General features: G+C 41.5%; 1 protein-coding gene across 4 annotated transcripts in view; it reads left to right on the top strand.

Moving 5' to 3' along the window:
* The window catches only part of LOC101425908 (zinc finger protein 624-like), a 68153-nt gene that overhangs the window by 7003 nt on the left and 41136 nt on the right, over positions 1-20014 (top strand). For 2 of the 4 annotated variants that reach the window (XM_071210306.1, XM_071210303.1), the window contains 2 exons: positions 976-1083; positions 12719-12928. The gene's annotated coding sequence lies outside the window, so the exon portion shown is untranslated. Of the gene's footprint in view, positions 1-975; positions 1084-12718; positions 12929-20014 lie in introns of those variants that run through there. The other 2 variants (XM_004469006.4, XM_058283443.2) reach the window with 2 other exon arrangements.

The raw sequence follows: 20014 nt of genomic DNA, 5'->3' as shown, positions 1-20014 counted from the left end.
ATGTGTTTTTCCACGCATTGGTCCATGTAATGAATAGTTTTGTATTATCCAAGTGCATTTGATATTTAGGAATCAATGATATTCAAGGATGTGGCTGTTGGGAAGTGGATGTGGCTCAAGTAATTGGGCTCCCTTCTGCCATGTGGGAGGTCCAGAGTTTGATACCCAGAGCCTCCTGGTAAAGGCAAGCTGGCCCATGCAGAGTGCCAGCCCATGTGAAGTGCTGCCCTGCACAGGAGTGCTACTCTGTGCAGGAGTGCCAGTCAGTGCGGAGAACTGATGCAGCAAGATGATGCACAAAGGGAAACACAGAGGAGAGACAATAAGAGATTTAGCAAAATCAGGGAACTGAGATGGCACAAGAGAATGATCACCTCTCTCCCACTATGGAGGGTCTCAGGATCAGTTCCTGGAGCTGCCTGATGAAAATACAAGCAGACACAGAAGAACGGGCAGCAATGGACTTAGAGAGCAGACAACGGAGAGAGGGGGGAGAAATAAATAAATTTTTAAAAAAGGATGTGGCTGTAGACTTCACCTGTTATTTTAGTTTCCTAGGCTGCTTAAGAAAATCCCATGAAATGGGTCAGATTAAACAATGGGGATTTATTAGCTTACAGTTTTGAGGCTAAAAGAAAGTCCAAATCAAGGAGTCATCAAGGCAATGCATTCTTCCCAAAGAAGACCAGATTTCTGGGACCGGTCGCCACTAATCCTTGGCCCCTCTGTCACATGGCAAGATCCTGCCCTCTCTTCTGGCTTCCCTTGATTTCAACTCTGGCTCCTTCCTGTATGACTTCTCCTTCCCTGTCAGAATTTCATTATTTTAAAAAGAATTCCAGTATTAGAATTAAGAGCCATCCTGGTCGAGGTGAGTCACAGCTTAACTGAAATAATCTCAAAAAGTTCTACTTAAAATGGGTTCATACTCACAGGAATGAATTAAGTTTAAGAACATGTTTTTCTATGCTATAGACAACTCCAAACCACCATACCTGAGAATGGTGGAAGGTCATGGGCCGTGAACAAATGAACAGCTTGAGGAGGTCGTGTTGGAGAACTACAGGAATCTGGTCTCTCTGAGTAAGAACAATTTCTCTGCTTGACTCTCCATTTTTCTATTGGACCAAATTGAGCTTAGGTTTAGTGATTTATGATTTGTATGGACCCATTTATGGAGCAATTCTATCCCCAACACCAGCTCAAAATTCTGCTTTTTGTAGAGAGAAAATTTTATATTTTTATTGGGCAATCCTGAAAACTACACCTGAAGATAGATCTCCAGACTTAAGATGGTCTTCTGGAAGCCTTTTGCAAATACTTCCACTCTGCCTTCTTTTCAATCCATATTAGTTCTGTGATAAAGTATATCTCACCATTCTTGGGAACACAGGTATGAGCCTTCCTCAGCTACTTTTATAATCATGTGCAACTGCCTATATTGCCCACTTTCCAAGAGATTGGTGACCAACTTTAATTTTTAAGGGCTTTTTTTCTGTTGGTTTCCAAATTGAAGTATGCTTCACTTTTTTTAAAATAGAGAATTTGTATGTTTACAGAAAAATCATGTAAAAAATAGTGTTTTCATATACTCCCCCTCCCCTAGCATTATTGACACTTTGTATTAGTATGGTACCTTTGTTAGAATTGATGAAAGAATATTATAATTGCACTATTAACTATAATCTGTATTGTAATGGATTTTTGTCAACAACATGGTGAAGTCCCATTTCCATTTTCCTGAACAGGGTTTGCAGTTCAGGACATGATTTCCCTGTTGGAGGAAGGAAAATAGGGTGGTGAGACAAATTTGTTGAAGAGATGAGTAGATGAGACATTAAGGTTCAATGCAAGAAAAAGCCCCAGTTGCTGTTCAGAATTTCAAAAGTTATCTTTTAATTAGCTCTTTTAATTAGCTCTTTTCAATGTGGTTTCACAGGAAAGGCGTCTTTATTTCTATTTGACATCCTTTACTTGATTGATGTCTTTATCTCATTTCATTACATACTGGCTTCTCTGGGTCTTGATTCTCATTAGAATCCTTAGTATGATTCTATTCTGGGGGCACCTTCCTTTCTGCATTTAGACATGCATAGACTTTATATTTTCTTGATTGATCTGACTTTTCCAGGTATTTCTTTTTAAATTTATTTCAGTAACTGCTTTGACAGTATGGAGCATATCTAGCCAGGTGTTTTTATATATATGCACTGATAACAGATATCAAGGAAACATACTTTATATAGAGGGATATAGATACAAATTTCTATTTAATGAAAACTAGCACAAAGTATGGGAGCATGCTTTTCATTTTTGAAATATGCTTTTTCACTCTATACAATACACACATTTTCCTGTGTAATTAAATATTTTTCTATGTAATTTTTAAATATTTTAAAGAATTCCATTGTTTTTAGGTACCATAATTTAATAATTCTACAGTTTTTGTTTTGTTTTGTTTTGTTTTGGCTTTTATAAATGGTATTTATTTGGGGTAGAACTTTACACTTACCAGGACATGAAGCATAAGTTACTTCCCTCACCAAAATCTTTGCCATGTATTGGAGCAAGATAGCTGTTAACATCTGCCAGGGTTAAGGCCTCCTGGGTTCCTCCTTTCCTGGTGTTCATTTCTCTCTGGGCTCAGCTTCTGTGTTTTCTCCACAAGGTCAGCTATAGACTATCAGGCAACCACCTCTGTCTCTCCGCAGGGCTTCTGCCATGTCTATTAAGCATTATCTATTCCTCTGTGTTCTTCTCCTGTGTGTTCACTTCCCAGGCTCCAGCTCAAAATTCCAGCATCAAAAAGTCCAGCATCAAATCTCCAACATCAAATTCTAACTGTGTCCTTTGCCATATCTTTCATCTGTGAGTCCCCACCCACCAAGATGAGGAACTCAACACCATACTGACATAACCCAATCAAAGCCCTAATCATAATTTAATCATGCCCATTTGCAGACCAGTTTACAAACATAATCCAATATTTGTTTTTGGAATTCATGAACTATATCAAACTGCTACAGTCAATTCTCCAATTTTTTAACATTTATGTTACTCGATCCTTCTTAAAACACTTTACTGTTCCTATTCTTTTCCTTCATGTAAGCATTTTTCATTTACATTTTTTCCTTCCCAGCTCTTTTTTTATTATGTGACTCATAAGCCCACTGGCCTTTCACTCTTCTCTGCTCTAATAGTAATTATAATATTAATAAACAGTGAAATAGCATTTTACATATTATTAAATATTTGAATTCTCATAACAACTCTCTTACCCACCCCAATTTCATTTCTCACTATTCCTTCAAACTCAAAATATTTAAAAATGGTTTTGTTAACCTCTTCTTTTCTTTCCATCTTCTCTCCCACTTTGGGTCAAAGAAAAAGCAAAAGAAAGAAAACAAGAGATAGATGGCTTCAGTCTTAATTTCCCCTGTTTTGTATGTTGCACCTCTTTCTTTCACCCTATTCTTTTATTCCTCAAAGCTTGAAACCATAGAGCCATTTTTAATCTCCCTTAAATTCCTCACCTGAATTCACTGTTAATTAAACTCCTTAAAAAAATCTCTTGGATTTTTCCTTCTCATATTTCCACTTCTGTTAATCCAGGCCTTCCCTTATGCCTGCCTTATTACAATAGCTTTTTTTTAAGATTGATTTATTTATTAAGATTTACTTCATTTACTTATTCTCCCCCCCACCCCCCGCCCCACCTTGTTTTGCTTTTGCTGTCTGCTCTCAGCTGTCCACAGTGGTGCGGGTTGTCTGCACTCCGTGGCAGTGCAGGCAAGCTTGTCTTCACCAGGAAGCTCTGGGAATTGAACATGGGGCCTCCCATATGGTAGACCAGAGCCCAGGCACCTGAGCCACCTCCACCTCCCTACAATAGCTTTTTGAGGGATCTCACTAGTTCTGGTTTTGCCTTACTCCTGCCTTGCATTCTGGTGCCAAACAATTTTACCTCTTGCCTTTCATCATGCCACATTGTTTAATTGTCCCCAAGAATTCTCCTTAGCCTAATTTTCAAGGCCCCTACTGTAATCCATTTTAACTGTCATCTATTTCTCACCTTGTATATTTAACTTCTAGTGTCCCAGTCTCCATATTTTCTCATAGTTACCTTGAGATTGCGACAACCTAGACCACTGGTCACTTTCTCCATTTCCAACTAGAAATTAAGCCATAATAGCATCCAGGCACAACCATCTATAACTAAGGTGAAGAGTGACGTTTTAGCACTCACCAGATACTCATTTAAAAATTTGAATTAGCCAATATCCCAATATCCTATTCTTTTAACCATTCTTTCCAATCATATGCCATTAACATACTTTCAGCTTACTTCCTATTCCTTGGCTTTTTTCATTTCTGCTCTTTACTACTAACCTTTCCTACGAAAGTCAGGGCTCTCTCTCATCACCAAGTTGCAAAGCCACATTGCTTTACCCAGCGTCAGTGGAATCCATGTGGGGAGCAATAACTACACATCCTTTCTCTCCCAAACAGGGTAGTATCAGAAAAGACCTAGTGGGATGCATGAACTAAACCCCACCAAACATTAAGAAAAGGGCCACCTTCCCCACCCACTCTCAATAGCAGTTGAGGGGAGAACCTGGATTCCACCCTACCTGGCAGTAATCATTTGGAAACTCCTTTTAACTGCCAGGGAAGTGTCCTAGGGCTGAGAGCGAAGGACCAGAAGGAGGTAAGCCCTATGCCTGGTTGCCCACAGCTGAGCTCCAGGAGACAGTGAGCCCAGATGGGGAAGTAGGGACCTCAGCAGAGAATATAGGCCATCTTCCTTCATCACGTGGCCAGACACCAGTATCAAGAGGAGCTGACTCTGGTGAAAAAGCTTCTCTGATGGAGCCTTGATTCGGACATTTCACAGTCTCAGAACTATAAGCTTTTTTCACAAATAAAATCCCTTTTATTAAAGCCAACCCACTTCTGGTATTTTGCAGCCCTTTGGCAAACTAAGATATACAGGAAGACTTGAATTCTCTCTAAAGGCTTTCCCACATTCGTTATATTTATATGGTTTCTCCCCTGTATTACTTCTCTGATGTTCTGTGAGGATTACTGAACAAATAAATGCTATGCTGCATTCATTACGTTTATAGGGTTTCTCTCCTGTATGCACTCTAATGTGTAGAATAAAGTCTTTTCCACAAATGCTACATTTGTAGGGCTTCTCTCCAGTGTGAATTCCTTGATGTTTTTTAAGTTTGATGTCTGAATGCTTTACCATGTTCATGACATATAAACATTTCTCTCTGGCATGAATTCTCAGATGTCAGTTTAGCTGAAGAAGGAAAGGGACAGTTTAGTCATTCAAACGTCTCTACAGTTGGCTTTACTTCCTCTAGCAATGCTTGGAAGTCAAAGACTTTTGGGGATTGAACCACATCTTCCACAAAAAGCATATTCAGGTCCCAACCCCTGGTTCTGTGAGGACCTTTGAAGATATTATTAGGAAAGGTGTGCCCAAACTGAATGAGGGTGTGCCTTAATCCAATATTGCTGAAATCCATATAAGCAAAGGAAAATGGACACTAAGAGAAGCCACAGGAGAATCAAGAATCTGAAAATCAATAGAACCTGAAGAGAAAGGAGAAGATGCTGCAAAGTGCATTGTTGTATGATGGATGAGCCAAGGAACCCCACAGATCGCCAATCAAGCAGAAGACACCCATCCCAAAAGAAAGCAAGCCTTCTAGCCTCTGAAAGTGTAAGCCAATTAATTTCTGTTTTTAAGCCAGCCCATTGTGTGGTATTTGTTTTAGCAACTAGGCAGAAAGACCAAGATCAAATATAATATAGGGGAAAAAGCCACTCAAAATTTGTGATTGGCATAAAGAAACATCAGAGGAATAAAGAAATATATGGGGCTGAAATAATTTTGAATAAAAAGCTAATCATGTGGAATGCAGACCATATAGGATGGGTAGGAAAGCAGTGGAGACCCAAGAAGCTGAAGGAATCAGAGGACCAGAGATTATGGTGAGGGCAAATTAACCTGTCAGAAGGATGCAGTAAGGAGATAGTCAGAAAGATGGAGTAATAAGTTTGATATCATGCAGAATGAGCTGCTTTTGGTAATTATCTGACCCAAAATGCAAGTAAGGGAAGGGAAGTAGAGAGTAATGACACTGTATCTAAGAAGGCCAAAGAACTAAAATCATTAAGAAAAGTCCTAAGTGTGTTATGGATACCTGAGGAAAGGGGCAGTGATTGGATGAGAAGGAATTCATGACTATGAGAGAAAAGGGGTCAAGAAGAGATATTCTGGAAGAAGGAGTAGGCTGAGACTGATCTCTCTTTTTTCTCCAAAATGTCGACATGGGATTTAGGAAAAACTCTTCAGACTGAAGAGCTACATGTGGATAAAAATAGTGAGGAAGAGATATGGAAAAACCAACCATTTCCACTCACCCTCAAACAGGAGAGGTTGCAGGGGAGATTCATTCACTCATTTGCCAAATACTTACTGAGTGCACAGTATCTAAGTACTGGGGATAAAGTAATGAACAAGATGGACAAAAATCCTCCCCTCATGAGCTTACATTCTAATTGAGGAGAGTCCAACAATAAAAATGAGAATAAGAATATATATGTGGCAGTTTGAAATTATTTTATGAATCCCAAAAAGAGAAGGATTATATTTGTAAACTGATGTCTTCATCTGGTTGCATTGCATTAAATTGATTACATTAAATTTAGCTGTGTGGTCTTTGACTAGATTTTCTTATGATTGCCATAGGGCAAAAGTCCTTTGTATTGGACTACATCAGTGAGGCAGGACTCAGGCTGAGTCCCTATCCCCTTGCTGGGTCTGATAAAAATGGACACTCACTCAGACAGAAACAAGAGAGCTCTGCCATTTTTCATCTTGCCATGTGACAAGGCTCAAACAACTAAGGTCCCAAGAGATGAGCCATTTGCCTGACAGCTTATAGCTGAAATTGGGAAGAGAGTAGAACAGCCAAGACTGATATAGGAAGCCCTAAGAGACAAGCCCTATGCCACCTTTGCAACTGAAATCAGGAAGAAAGCAGAGCAGGTGAGCCACAGAGAGGAAAGCTGGAGGAGAAGGAGAGACCAGGCAGAGATCCTCCACCATCCTAATTTAACATGTGGCAGATGACTTTGGTGAGAAAGCACCTCTTATGGTGCCTTGAGTTGGACTTTTCACATCCTTGGAACAGTAACTTTTACCCCATAAATACCCATTATAAACCTACAGATTTCTGGTACTTTGCACAGGTAGCCCTTTGGCAAACTAAAGCAATATCTAATGTGGTAGGTAGTGACGGGCTGTGGAGGAAAAGGAAGGAGGACAAGAGGATATGGAGTAGTTGAGAGGGACAACAGATTGCTATTTTAAAAAGAATGGTCAGTTTGTGAGTGGTCATCATGTCATAGTGTGTTATATCAGTGGATGGAGACTCATACAGTGAGTGGAAAGGTGTTATGCCCCCATCCTGGGGAGGCCTGATGTTCTCAAACAGGGGAGAGTGTGCATGACTCCCAATGGAGGACAGACTAGTGTGTCAAGCCCTCAGTATTGTTGCAAGTATCTATGAATCTTCTCCTTCAAGCAGTGAAGCTTGGTTGTCACTATGTCCCCCAAGGGGAGAGGGAAAGAGGAATAGAATAGTTGGAAGAGGGGGTAGCTGGGGTCAGTGGAAATGTTCTGCATGATCCTGCAATGATGGATACAGGCCATTTTAATATCACCAAAAATTTATAAAGGTATGTAGTCTAAAATATAAACCATAATGTAAGCCATAATGTAGCCATAAATTTATAAAAGTGTACAGTCTAAAATGTAAACCATAATGTAAACCATAATGGAATCTTGATTAGTAGCTGTGTTTCAATATCTGCACATCAGTTTCAGCAAATGTAACATCTACATGTAAGAAGATCATTGCTGGGGAAGGGGGGAAAGGGTTTGATTTTGGGTATAGCGGACTTCCCTATATTCTATATGTGACTTTACTGTGACCTAAAACTTTTTAAAAGACATATATATAAAGGATGTAGACACTGAGGAAAAAATGGAAGAGATTGTCTTGCCACTGTACATACCGGGCAACACCTATTACAGCAATGAAAGGCAAAACGTCAAAAAAAAATTTTTATGATATTTTTCATTTTTTTAATATCCCAATTTATTTTTTACTTTATTTTAGTTTTTTTCTGAATTATTATGTATTCCAGTTCTAATCTTTAAACCTATCATTACTATTTCATTTTCCTATTAATTGAATTTGGCAAGATATTAGACTTGATTTTTGAAGAAGTTTTGGATCATAGAGTGGTTTGGCTATGTCAGGGAGGAGCACTGATGTGGTGTATCACTGAAGGGGGATGCATGGGTGGGAGGGAGTTCTCCAGGGCATGCATATAGGGTATATAGGTATGTTCATATGTTCTTTGGGTATTGACATGGGGGTAGAGTTTCACATGACAACTGAGGGAGTGCTCAGTTCCCATTCTGGGAAACTGTCGCACTTCCTAATGGAGCAGCAATAATCCTCCTAGTACAAGGGCAAAGACCAGTGAAGAAGAATGGCCCAATGATGGACCCTTGATACTGGTGACTATGCTTATGAGTCTGTGTGCTTGAAACTTCAACTAGGCCTAGAGCTTCAGGGTGCCTAAGAGTTATCTCCTGAAAGCCTCCATGTTGCTCAGATATGGCCACTCTCTAAGCCAAACTCAGCATGTAAATGCATTACCTTCCCCCCAGCGTGGGACATGACTCCCAGGGATGAGCCTCCCTGGTGCCAAGGGATTACTACCAAGCACAAGCTGGTGATGCAACTAGAAAAAGACCTTGAATAAAAGGGGGAGGTGGTAAAGACAAATGAGTTTATATGGCTAAGAGATTTCAAAATGAGTTGGGAGGTCATCAGAGGGGTCATGCTTGCGCACATCTCAGCAGGATCCCAGAGACAGCCAAAGTAGATGCAACCCCAGGTAGGGGGACACCCAGGTCCTATGGTCAAGATAGATGGCTCTGGAGTTCAGTGCCTTGTCAGTGGGCCCTACTTTGGAATTTGTGCTCCTGAGTATGCTGGAGTTGGACTCAAATGTGACCTCTCTATGCATGCCTCTTCTGTCACTTTTACTGAACCTGTGGTTGGTGCTGGGGTTGGTGTATGCTCAGGAGACTTCAGTCTCTGGATTGTCTATGTGTCAGCTGGGCCCTGAGCCTCAGCAGAGTTGTAACACCTATCTCTGGTTCATTGGACTTACCCAGGTCAACTAACAGGGAGGTGAGGATGGTCAACCACCATACCAGGGAACCGAAAGAGTTTATAGCTGTAAGCAGGAGAATTCCATCCATCAGCCATGTGGAATCTAAGCCCCCTAGTGATTTAGAGGTGGAGTGGACATTGCCATCCCAAGGTCCTCTGGATAGAGGAATAAAATATGGATTACAGTAGACTTACTGGTATTCTACTGTAGAATTATTGTGACTCTAGCAATGGAAAAAATTATGTCATTGATGTGGAGACAGTGTCCATGGGAGTTGCTGAAGGCAGGAAGAGGGAAAAAGAGGTGTGATATTGGGGTATTTTTGGAACTTGGAGTTGTCCTCAATGATATTGCAGGGACAGATACAGGACATTATATATCCTGTCATACTCAACTGAATGGACTGGGAGAGAATGTAAACTGTAACATAAACTATAATCCATGCTGTGTAGCAATGCTCCAAAATGTACTCATCAAATGCAATGACATACCACACTAATGAAAGAAGTTGTTGATGTGGGAGGAGTAGGAGGGTGTGGGGAGTGGGGTATGGGAACCTTTTATATTTTTTAATGTAACATTTTGTGTGATGTGTGTATCTTTGAAAAAAGATAAAAAAAATAAAATAACTATTTTGCAGAACTCTCATAATAAAGTATACTATAAAGTGACAAAAAGAAAAAAAAGAATGGTCAGTGTATTAGTCAGCCAAAGGGGTTCTGATGCAAAATACCAGAAATCTGCTGGCTTTTATAAAGGGTATTTGGGGTAGAAGCTTACAGTTACCCGACCGTACAGTGTAAATTACTTCCCTCACCAACGTCTGTTGCATATGTGTTGGAGCAAGATAACTGTCATTGTCTATAAGGGTCCAGCTTTCCTCTTCCTCTTAAGGCTCTGTGGTCCTAGCTTCCAATATCAGCTGTAGGCTGGGATAAGTCTCATCTATCTCCTGGGGCTCATTTTTCTCTGGGCTCAGCTGCTCTGGTCTCTCCACAAGGTCAGCTGTGGACTGTCAGGCTCTCTCTCTCTTCCCAGGGCATCTGCTGTGTCTATGGAGCTATCTCTATTCCTCTGTGTTCTTCTCCTTTATGTTTACTTCCCGGGGTTCCAGTGTCCCAAAACTACAAACCTTGTCCTCTGCCATGTCTTTTCTCTATAAGTCTCCACTGACCAAGGGGGTGGGGACTCAATGTCCTATTGACATGACCCAATCAAAGCCTTACTCGTTATTTAATCAAGTAAAAGTAAAACCTCTGAATTTAATGTAGTCTAATGCACCCAGAGGAACAGACCAGTTTACAAACATAATTCGATATCTATTTTTGGAGTTCATAAACAATGCCAAACTGCTACCATCAGAGAAGGCCTGATAAGGTGACATTTAAGTAGAGACCTATGGAAAGGGAGGGAGCAAACAATTCACATAGGTGGAAGAGTGTCCCAGGCAGAGAGAAGATAAGCAGAAATGTCTGAAGGTAGAAGCCCACTTGGCATTTAATATAGGAAGAGGCAGAGATAGAAAAGAACTGAAGAAAAAAATTCTAAGGAAGTAATCTGAAAGACCTCATTATTACCAGGTGAGGATGGACGTCCAGGCTCCTCATAAGGTCTCCACTGATACAAGTATGTATCTGGGAGGGTGGCCTTTGCAGCCCTTTGTGGATGAAAGTCACAGAGCCTATTGGCTTTCTCTTATATCACCCAGGCAGAAGTGTTGGAGCACTTCCTCATAGCTCCCTATACAGCCTTCTTTGACACCATCCTAGAGAGGACAGAGGGGCACCTCAAGACAGCCAGGTGGGGAAGATGACTACGTTCTCCATTCTGCTTTTGCTGACAGTGATGGAAATAGAGCCACATTTCTCTTGATGTGTTTGACTGGAGAAAAGTTATTTTACAAATTTTCTGTTGTGCAAGACTATACCTTGGTCTTTTGGCTACAGAGAACAGGCTTTCCTTTGGGCTTTTTTTTTTTTTTTTCCTGCACCCACTCGCATTTTGGGTTGCCAGCTTCTCCAGCAACCAGCCCAGGATACAGAAGAAAAAAAAAAAGAAAAAAAACCTCAGGAAACACCCCATGTCCTTACTCAGATCATAAGGTTCTAGATGGTCTGCCTTTTGTTCAACTTTCAAAGTCTTCTTATAATTCTTTTATATATAATTTTGAGGATTTTAGTTGTACTTAGAAAAAGGTATAGGGAGAAATGTTTCTACTCTATCTTATCTCAATACTGGTTTACCTTCAATTTTGAAAATATATTTTGGTGGGTATAAGTCTCTGGATTAACAGTTTTTTATTTTTCTTTCATAACTTTAAAGGTATCGCTCCATTGTCTTTTGGTTTGCATTTTTCTGATAAGATTTATTTTGTCCCCAATATATATTTGTTCCTCTGCCTGTTTCTGTTTTTGTTTTTAGGATTTCCTTTATTACCGGTTAGCAACAATTTATATCCTTTGGTGTCATTTTCTTTACCTATTTTTGTTTAAAATTTTCTAAGCGTCTTGGATCTGCAGTTTTATAATTTTCATCAAATTTTGAAAATGCAAATATTTTTTCTCCTCCACCCTCTCCTTTTCTTCTGGAACTCTAATTAACATAGTTCGGTAGCTTAATATTGTTCCTCAACTCACTGAAGCTGTGTTCATTTTTCAGTCTTTTCTCTCTCTGTGTTTCATTTTGGCTAGTTTCTATGTTATGTCTTCAAGTTCACTAATCTTTTCTTCTGTGGTTCCAGTCTGCCCTTAATTCAATCCAGTACTTTTTTCATTTCAGAGATTGTATATTTCATCTCCAGAAGTTCAATTTCCCACTTGAATTTCCCATCTCATAGTTCAAGGGCCACTGGGTTATGATATACTTTGAGATCCCATGAGCCCAATTTTGCCCAGTCTTCAGTTTCACTGAGCTTTATAGTTCCAGGCAAATCCCAATCTGGAGGGGGGTGACCCTGTGCGTGGGCTTCATACATAATCAAAGCACCAGACTATGTGTTTTTATGTTTAATTCAAGGTACACAAGGTAGGAATGGGTTAGAGAGGAAATGGATTCATCATTGAGGAAAGCAGCTCTGCAATACTTAAGGATTCTCAGTTTGCCAGCTGTGGAGAATATAATCTTTTGGAACCGTGGCAAAGGAAAACTTGTTGTTATTTGGAGGAGCTAAGGAAGGAAGCTCAGATCAAAGACCCAGAAGTTATAATGAAGGCAATATCGGTGTTTCCTCGCTTGGATGGAAAACAAGCAAAAGCGTGGACACACAGCTACAACTTCTCCACAGTCTGTGTGGTGTGTGTTTCTGATGTTTTAAATAAACTACAGGAGGCCTATCTGTTCTCTCAGAGGCTTGCTTTCTTTAGTGGCATATCTCGCTAGTGCTAAACCCATGCTTGACACATAGTGGTGTCATCTCAATAAAAGTTTGTTCAATTTTATTTTTCAGAGCTGATCAAAGCCTTCATTTTCCTTATAAACGCAAAGAACAAGGGGAAGGCCTCCGGCGCTGAGGATTCTGGGGAACGTAGTTCGCTCACTGGGCTGCGCACGCGCACTGGCTGCCTAGCGGCCTGGCTCAGGCGGCCGGGTGCCATTGCTGGACGCGTTCCCGCCGTGCACTGCGAAGCCCTTCAGTTTTCCTGAGTTTCGCAGCCAGGTATTCTTTGCCCTGCAGTTTCGCTCCGGAGCCGCTGTCCCTGAGCAGACCCGCCCACCCCTGGGAGGACTGGGGCAGGGCCGCCGGCCTGAGTGTCGGCGCTGTCTCCTCGCGGCCTCAGTGCTGGCCAGGGCCGTGGGCTCTCGCCCTCCGCGGCCCCCTCGCCTGGCGCGGGGCGGCCGCCCCTCCCCGGAGGGCCTGGCGGGCGGCGCGGCGCTGGGCCCGGGAGCGCGGGGAGCGGGCCCCGGGCTGTCACTCGGCGAGGCGGGCCGGCCCCCGCCCGGCCTTCTCCTCCTCCTTCCAGGCCGGGGCCTTTGCTGGGGGAGAAGGCAGTTAGGGCTCGAGGGCGAGGCTGGGGGAGAATTTCCGCCCTGGCTTCTGAGCAGCCTGGGACCGACCTGGGTTTCGCCTTTGATGACCAGCGCTACCCGACAGGTGGGCGCGCTCTCGGGCCTCGGATTCACCGGAGCCAGCCTTTCCTTGCTGGTACATGTTATGGCATTCCCAGTAATCACTTGTAAATCGCTCCTCTCTCCGTGGCATGGCCGTGGATCATTGCGTTGGTTGGGAAATGCTTGAGTGGTCTGTGGCGCTGAAGTTCGCAGCAGGAACGTGGACCCATCATTATTTTAAATAATGACACGGGCTTGGCGACCACTGGCAGTGAAGTTTCTCCTTTAGCTCCGGGGTTTCTGCAGTTTTTGGGAAGATGGGGTTTGGATGAAGTCAGAACATCCAGAAAAAATATTTGTGAAATGATGACTCTGGGGGTATTGGCCTCGATTTCTTCTGCATGATGTCAGAGGGGAAAGTGGGCACGTACGTAAGATGTGGATAGCCTCATTTGCTAGTAAGTTAACAGAAATTGACTGTGCTCCAGTGCCTTGCCTGTAGTCATATTTCTACAGCAGCCAAGTCAAAGATTAGAATCTGGGCGTGTGGACAGCCACCCTGGGATTTTATCCTAACTAAGGTCCTATGTAAATATGGATACTACTTGTTGAATACATAATATATGGAAAAGTAGAAAAAAGGTAAACACCTCAGTCCCAGCTTTCAGAAGTCTCAGTATCGTTTTGGCTTATTTACTTGCAGTCTTTTTTCCTTACCTTTTTCACATTTCAGATCAATGTGAATATACCGAATTTCAAATAATATTTTTTATTCTGATTATAAAATTTTTAAAATGTTCATTGCACATTTTGATTGTTAAGCATGGTTGACTAGCAGTATCTACATGGCATATTGCCATGGAAGAGTTTATTAATCTTTACTGATGTCAAAGTAAATGAAAATTTTGTCATTCAGAATGAATTTTAAAGATGTGGAAGAAAACTGTTCTAGTTCCTTGGAACTGAAAATATTTTGTTATAGAATTATAATATGGCGTATTTACTCATTTTTTTACTTTATTACACGTTTCAGAATAATAATACCAGTACTTCCATCACCAATATGATTTCTAAAAAGTTAAATTTTTTTTCTTACGTATGTTTTCCTCTCCCCCCCCTTTTTTTCATTTTCAATTAGGAAATAATTTACATACAGTGAAATTCACCTATTATATCATACAGTTCTATTAGTTTTGACTAATCCATACACTCATGTAACCACCATCACAATCAATATATAAAACAGTTTCAACATCCAAAAAGTTGCCCGAACTCCTTTGTGGTCAGTTCTTTCCCTGATGCTTAGTTCTTGGCAACCTCTGACCTGTTTTCTGTCCTTTCTGCCTTTTCTAAAATGCCATAGAAAACCTTTAAGTCTGGTTTCTTTTACTTAGCATAACACGTTTGAGATTCATTTGAGTTGTCACACATATCAGTGGTTAGTTCCTTTTTATTCTTGAGTACTATTTCATTGTATGTTTAACTTTTTCAGAAATTCCCAAATTGTGAGTTTCTTTTGCTTCCCATCTTTGCCTGTACTTGTTGCTATCAGATTTTTTTTAAGAGCCATTTTATTTTATTTTAAAGATTTATTTGTTTATTTATTTCTCTCTTCCCCCCTCCCCCCCCCCCCCCCCCCCGTTGTTTGTTCTCTGTGTCTATTTGCTGTGTCTTCTTTGTCCACTTCTGTTGTTGTCAGTGGCACGGGAATCTGTGTTTCTTTTGCTTGCGTCATCTGGTTGTGTCAGCTCTCTGTGTGTGCGGCGCCGTTCCTGGGCAGGCTGCACTTTCTTTCACACTGGGCGGCTCTCCTTACGGGGTGCACTCCTTGTGCGTGGGGATTCCCCTGTGCGGGGGACACCCCTGCATGGCATGGCACTCCTTGCGCACGTCAGCACTGCGCATGGGCCAGCTCCACATGGGTTAGGGAGGCCCGGGGTTTGAACCGCGGACCTCCCATGTGGTAGACAGGCACCCTAACCACTGGGCCAAGTCTGCCGCCTTAAGAGCCATTTTAAATTTTCCTAATATTAGTTATCTTTTCATGTGCTTATTTGCCACCTATTTATTTTAGGGGAAGCATCTGTTCAAATTTTTTGCCCATTTTTAAATTGTATTGTTTTCTTTTTATTGAGTTTTGAGAGTTCTTTATGTATTCTGGATATACATTCTTTGTCAGATAAGTGATTTACAATATTTTTTTTACAGCTTCTGGCTACCCGTTCTTGACAAAAATTTTCAATTTTGATGAAGCTCAGTATATCATTTTTTTTTCTTTTTTTTATGAATTGTGCTTTGGTGATATATCAAAGAACTCTTTGATTAATGCAAGGTCACAACAATTTTCTCCTACTTTTAGGTTTTACATTAAGAAGTTGTATAGTTTTAGGTTTTACATTAAGGTCTGCAGTCCATTTTGAGGGTTGGTTGTTTTTTTTTTTATCTAGTGTGTGATACAGATCAAGGTTTATTTTTTGCTTATAACTGCCCAGTTGTTCAGCACCATTTGTTGAAAAGCCTGCCTTTTTTCCATTCATTGGAAAAGAGGTTCATTCATTGCCTTTGCCCCTTTGTAAAAAATCACTTTAGCACATCATATAGATCTATTTCTAGACTCAGTTCTTTTCCATTGGTCTGTTTGTCTAGCATTTGCCAATGCTACACAGTTTTGATTACTTTACCCTAATGGTGTTTTAGGTTCCTAGGCTACTTAATCAAACACCATGAAATGGGTTGGCTTGAACAAAGGTGATTTATTAGTGTAAGAAATGGAGATTAGTTTTGTTTTCACATAAAGGAAAAAAATATTAATGTAACCTGGCAGCCTACTGCCTCAGCCTCTCACTCCCAGGTTAAGCAGGAACAAAGGAAACCAGCTTAAGCCAGTCCTGTAGCCAGTAAAAAGGATGCACAAGAGAGTGCTAAGTCAATACCAGTTCAGCACTAAATTCCATATCATATTTTGCAAAAGGAGAAGGTAAAAGCTAAAATGGTTGGAATGTGACGGGGAAGCAGTTAATCAAAAACTGGGAAATACGCATGGGAAGGTTAGACTTCTCAAATAGGCTGTAACCTCTGAAGTATCCAGCCTGTGGAGAAACAGAGGAAGGGCTTGCGTGCTAGGCTTAGGGGTATAAATTGTGTCATTTTTTTTGTTCAGGGCACCAGCTACATTTTCTGGTAATGCACCCCTTCTTGCAAGATTGAGAATAAATTCTTTTTTTTCTCCACAATTGGGTGAGCCTTATTTTCTTCCAGAAGGAGGTTTTTTCTTACAACAATTGGGGGCTCATCCAGGATTCTCAAGCTTCAGAGAGCAGACCCCTGGGGTGGATGAGGAGGAGGCACATCCCACTGTTTAAGCGGTCTTCGACTCCTCTGGCATGGCCTCGCCTCTGACAGCCAAGAAACCTGAGAACAGATGCTTAGATCTCCTGATTGTGGATGAGAAAGAGGGAAGGGAAAATCTGCCTCTTGTTGACCAGGTGATTCCATGCATGGACCAAAGTAAGAGCAAAGGCTCCTAAGTATCACCTTGGAGGTCGGAATTTCTGATGAGTCTGAGGTTGAGTGTGCATGCATGAGATGCATGACATACTGCGCAAAGTGAGTGTGGAGGCCCAATTCATGTTTTCCTTCTCCCACAAGGGAAAGGGCCAGAGACAGACAAAGTGAAAGATTTGAGAGAAAGAGATCCAGACAAGATTCCAAATCAGGAATAGAGGCAGCCACTCAACTGGGAAAAAAGGGTAGGGGGTATCTGTAGATCCCCCGGAAATATTCCTCTAGATAGTCCATTAGGGAGGATGTTAAGGCATTGGACTGATAGTGATTGGGCCAGGGGAAGAGACAAGAAGAAAATGATTAAATACTGCTATTGTGTCTAGACCAAGGAAAGTATTTTACTGCCTGGTGTATTCTGGCCAAAATACAGGCCAGATGAGGATTGACTTTGTGCCGATGTTGTACTGTATGTTAATGGGAAAATACCCTTCTCCAAAGAAGAGTCTGACTATGCCATGTACTGGTTAAAGCCAAAGGAGGCCACTCTCTATCCTATGAAAGCTAAAAATCTAGACCCGGAGACTAAGCTTGCAGAAACTAAGGCTGCAGAAACAAAAGCTGCAGAAACTAAAACTGGACCCCCTGTTGAATCTCCCTTCTCCTTATGTTTCTCCTCTTCTCCGAGAGAAGGGCCATTAGACTTGGAGGGCCCAATAGAATCATTCTAAACCCTGGGGAACTGGAGAATTAAGCAGGGCCAACAGCCTTACCAGTTACAACCCACCAACAGCTGAGGAAAGAATTGGAACAGTGTAAGAAAGATAGACAAAATTTTTCATTCCCCAGAGCACCCAAGGAGAAGAGAGTGAAAGAGCAAAGTTCTCCATTGAGCCTTTGTATCCACTGAGAGAAGTACCAATGGGGCCAGGGAAGATTGACTATGTAAATGTTCCACTAAGGAGTACTGAAGTAAGGAACTTCAAAAAGGAGATGAAATCACTAATGGAAGATCCAGCGGGGCTGGCTGGGCAAGTACATCAATTCCTAGGTCGTTGTTTATATACCTGGCCCAAACTTATGTCCTTACTAAATATTCTTTTTACGGGAGAAGAAAGAGGAATGATGCAGAGGGCAGCTATGAAGGAGTGGGAAAGGCAGCATCCACCCCGACGAGGTAATGGTAGCAGAGCAGAAGTTTCCAAACACATACCCTAATTGGAATAATAACCTGGGGGACAGAGCACATATAAAAGATCATAGAGACCTCATTATACAGGGGATCAAATTGGCTTTACCCAAATCTCAAAACTTGAATAAGGCCTTTGAAGTAGCCCAGGAGAAGGACGAGACTCCCTCTGTTTACCTACAAGAATTAAGGGACCAAGTGAAGGAATATTCAGGAATGGACCCTGATGATCCTGTGGCTCAGGGAATGTTAAAAGCTACATGAAGGGGTCTTGGCCTGACATGCAGAAGAAGATTCAGAAAATAGAAGGATGGATGGATAAGCCATTGGAAGAGTTTTTGAGAGACTCCCAGAAAGTATGTGTAAGGAGAGAGGAAAAGCAGAAACAGAAAGCAAGGGTTATGGTAAGCACAGTGACCAAATGGTTAAGAAAAGGTTGGAGACTATTCAGGGAGGGAACTGGCAGAAGCAAGATAAAGATGCAAAATGGGCTTATTTAGATTAGGGGGTGGGGAGAATGCAGGGCTCCAGTAGGCTGCTGTCACTGTGGGAGGCCTGGTCATTTCACAAGAGAATGCCCGAGTTTAAAGAAAGTCTGGTAGTCCGCCTCATGAATGTTGAGGATTAGGGGGATCTGAGATTCCTTACTTCTAAAGCCCACCAGGAGGCTTTAGTAAATCTAAGGGTGGACCCTTATCAGGAAGAAATTGCATTTTTAATAGACACTGGGGCAGCATGATCCTCTGTGTCTCATCTCCCCAAAGGGATCAAACTCTCTGGCAGTTCCCTTACAGTCTCAGGAGTAAAAGGAGAAGGATTTGAGGTTCCCGTTCTTTCTCCCACTAATATTTTTTGGGAGAACAATCAAATTGTAGTCTCTCTGTTGTACATACCAGAAGCTGGGAGTTATTTGTTGGGATGGGGCTTATCAGTATTCATGGGTCTGGATTTGAAAGTAAGGGATGGGCGGATAGAAGTAGTCTTAGCCCTGCTCACTGAAGAAAATGAAAACAATATCAGTGAAGAAGTGTGAGTGATAGGGAATAGAGGGTAGTTGCAGATACGCCCTATTAAAATCAAATTGAAAAAGGAAAGGGAAGTTATTTGTTGAAGACAATATCCCATTCCTCTTAAGGGGAAGCAGGTGTTGTAGAAGTTGAGAGAGGTTCAATTATTTGTGTATAGAAAGGCCAGGACTCAGGAATGATTTTGAGAAGGAAAAATGGTGTGTTGATGGCCAGCAGGACTCAGGAGCTTTCTGTTTTAAACCCGAGCCTGGAACAAGATTTTCAAGTTTCTTTTATACAGGGTGGGGAGTTAAATGGTGCTTTTATTAAAGAAAACTACTTTTCTATGTTAGTTAAGTCTTTGCCTGACCAGATAGGTTTTAAATTAACATATCGCCCACATTTCGGGTGAGCTTGAATTAGCATCTTGCTTATTTTCTGTCTGGATGCAACCTTGAATATACATTTAGTCTTATATCTTTTCTGAACATTTAAAGCTCATATCACTTAACTGGGTTTCTAGAGACTAGGCACACTTGGATACAGAATTAGATGATTTTGAATTTATGCACAGGCTATTATATTTCTCATTTGAGGCCAAGTCTAAGTTTCTTTAAGTTTTGCCATCACCACCATCAGAGTTGCCCTAGACTGACTGATATGTATATAGAGTTTGTGTTGCTAAATGTCCTCCCAGGATTGGAGTCATTGTTATGGTTACCAAGGGCAGGACTGCAGCCTCTTACTGTCCCACACCCACAAGTCAGGACAGACAGCTTAGGTTATCTCTGAAGAGAAAAAGAGCCTTCCACCCATAGCCCACATCACAGGGACTTCAACCCATCATCGAAGGCCTCCTTCGGAATGGACTCTTGGAGCCCTGTATGTCCCTGTTGGAGAAAAATGGCAATCACTGGGACATGGAGACTGATTGACTACAGGCAGAAAATGTATTTATTGAGAAGCTCTCCCAACAGAAGGAGTTGGAAGAACAGAC

This window comes from Dasypus novemcinctus, chromosome 21 (genome assembly GCF_030445035.2).
Source record: "Dasypus novemcinctus isolate mDasNov1 chromosome 21, mDasNov1.1.hap2, whole genome shotgun sequence".
NCBI lineage: Eukaryota > Metazoa > Chordata > Mammalia > Cingulata > Dasypodidae > Dasypus > Dasypus novemcinctus.
This window is presented reverse-complemented; position numbering and strand designations above follow the sequence as displayed.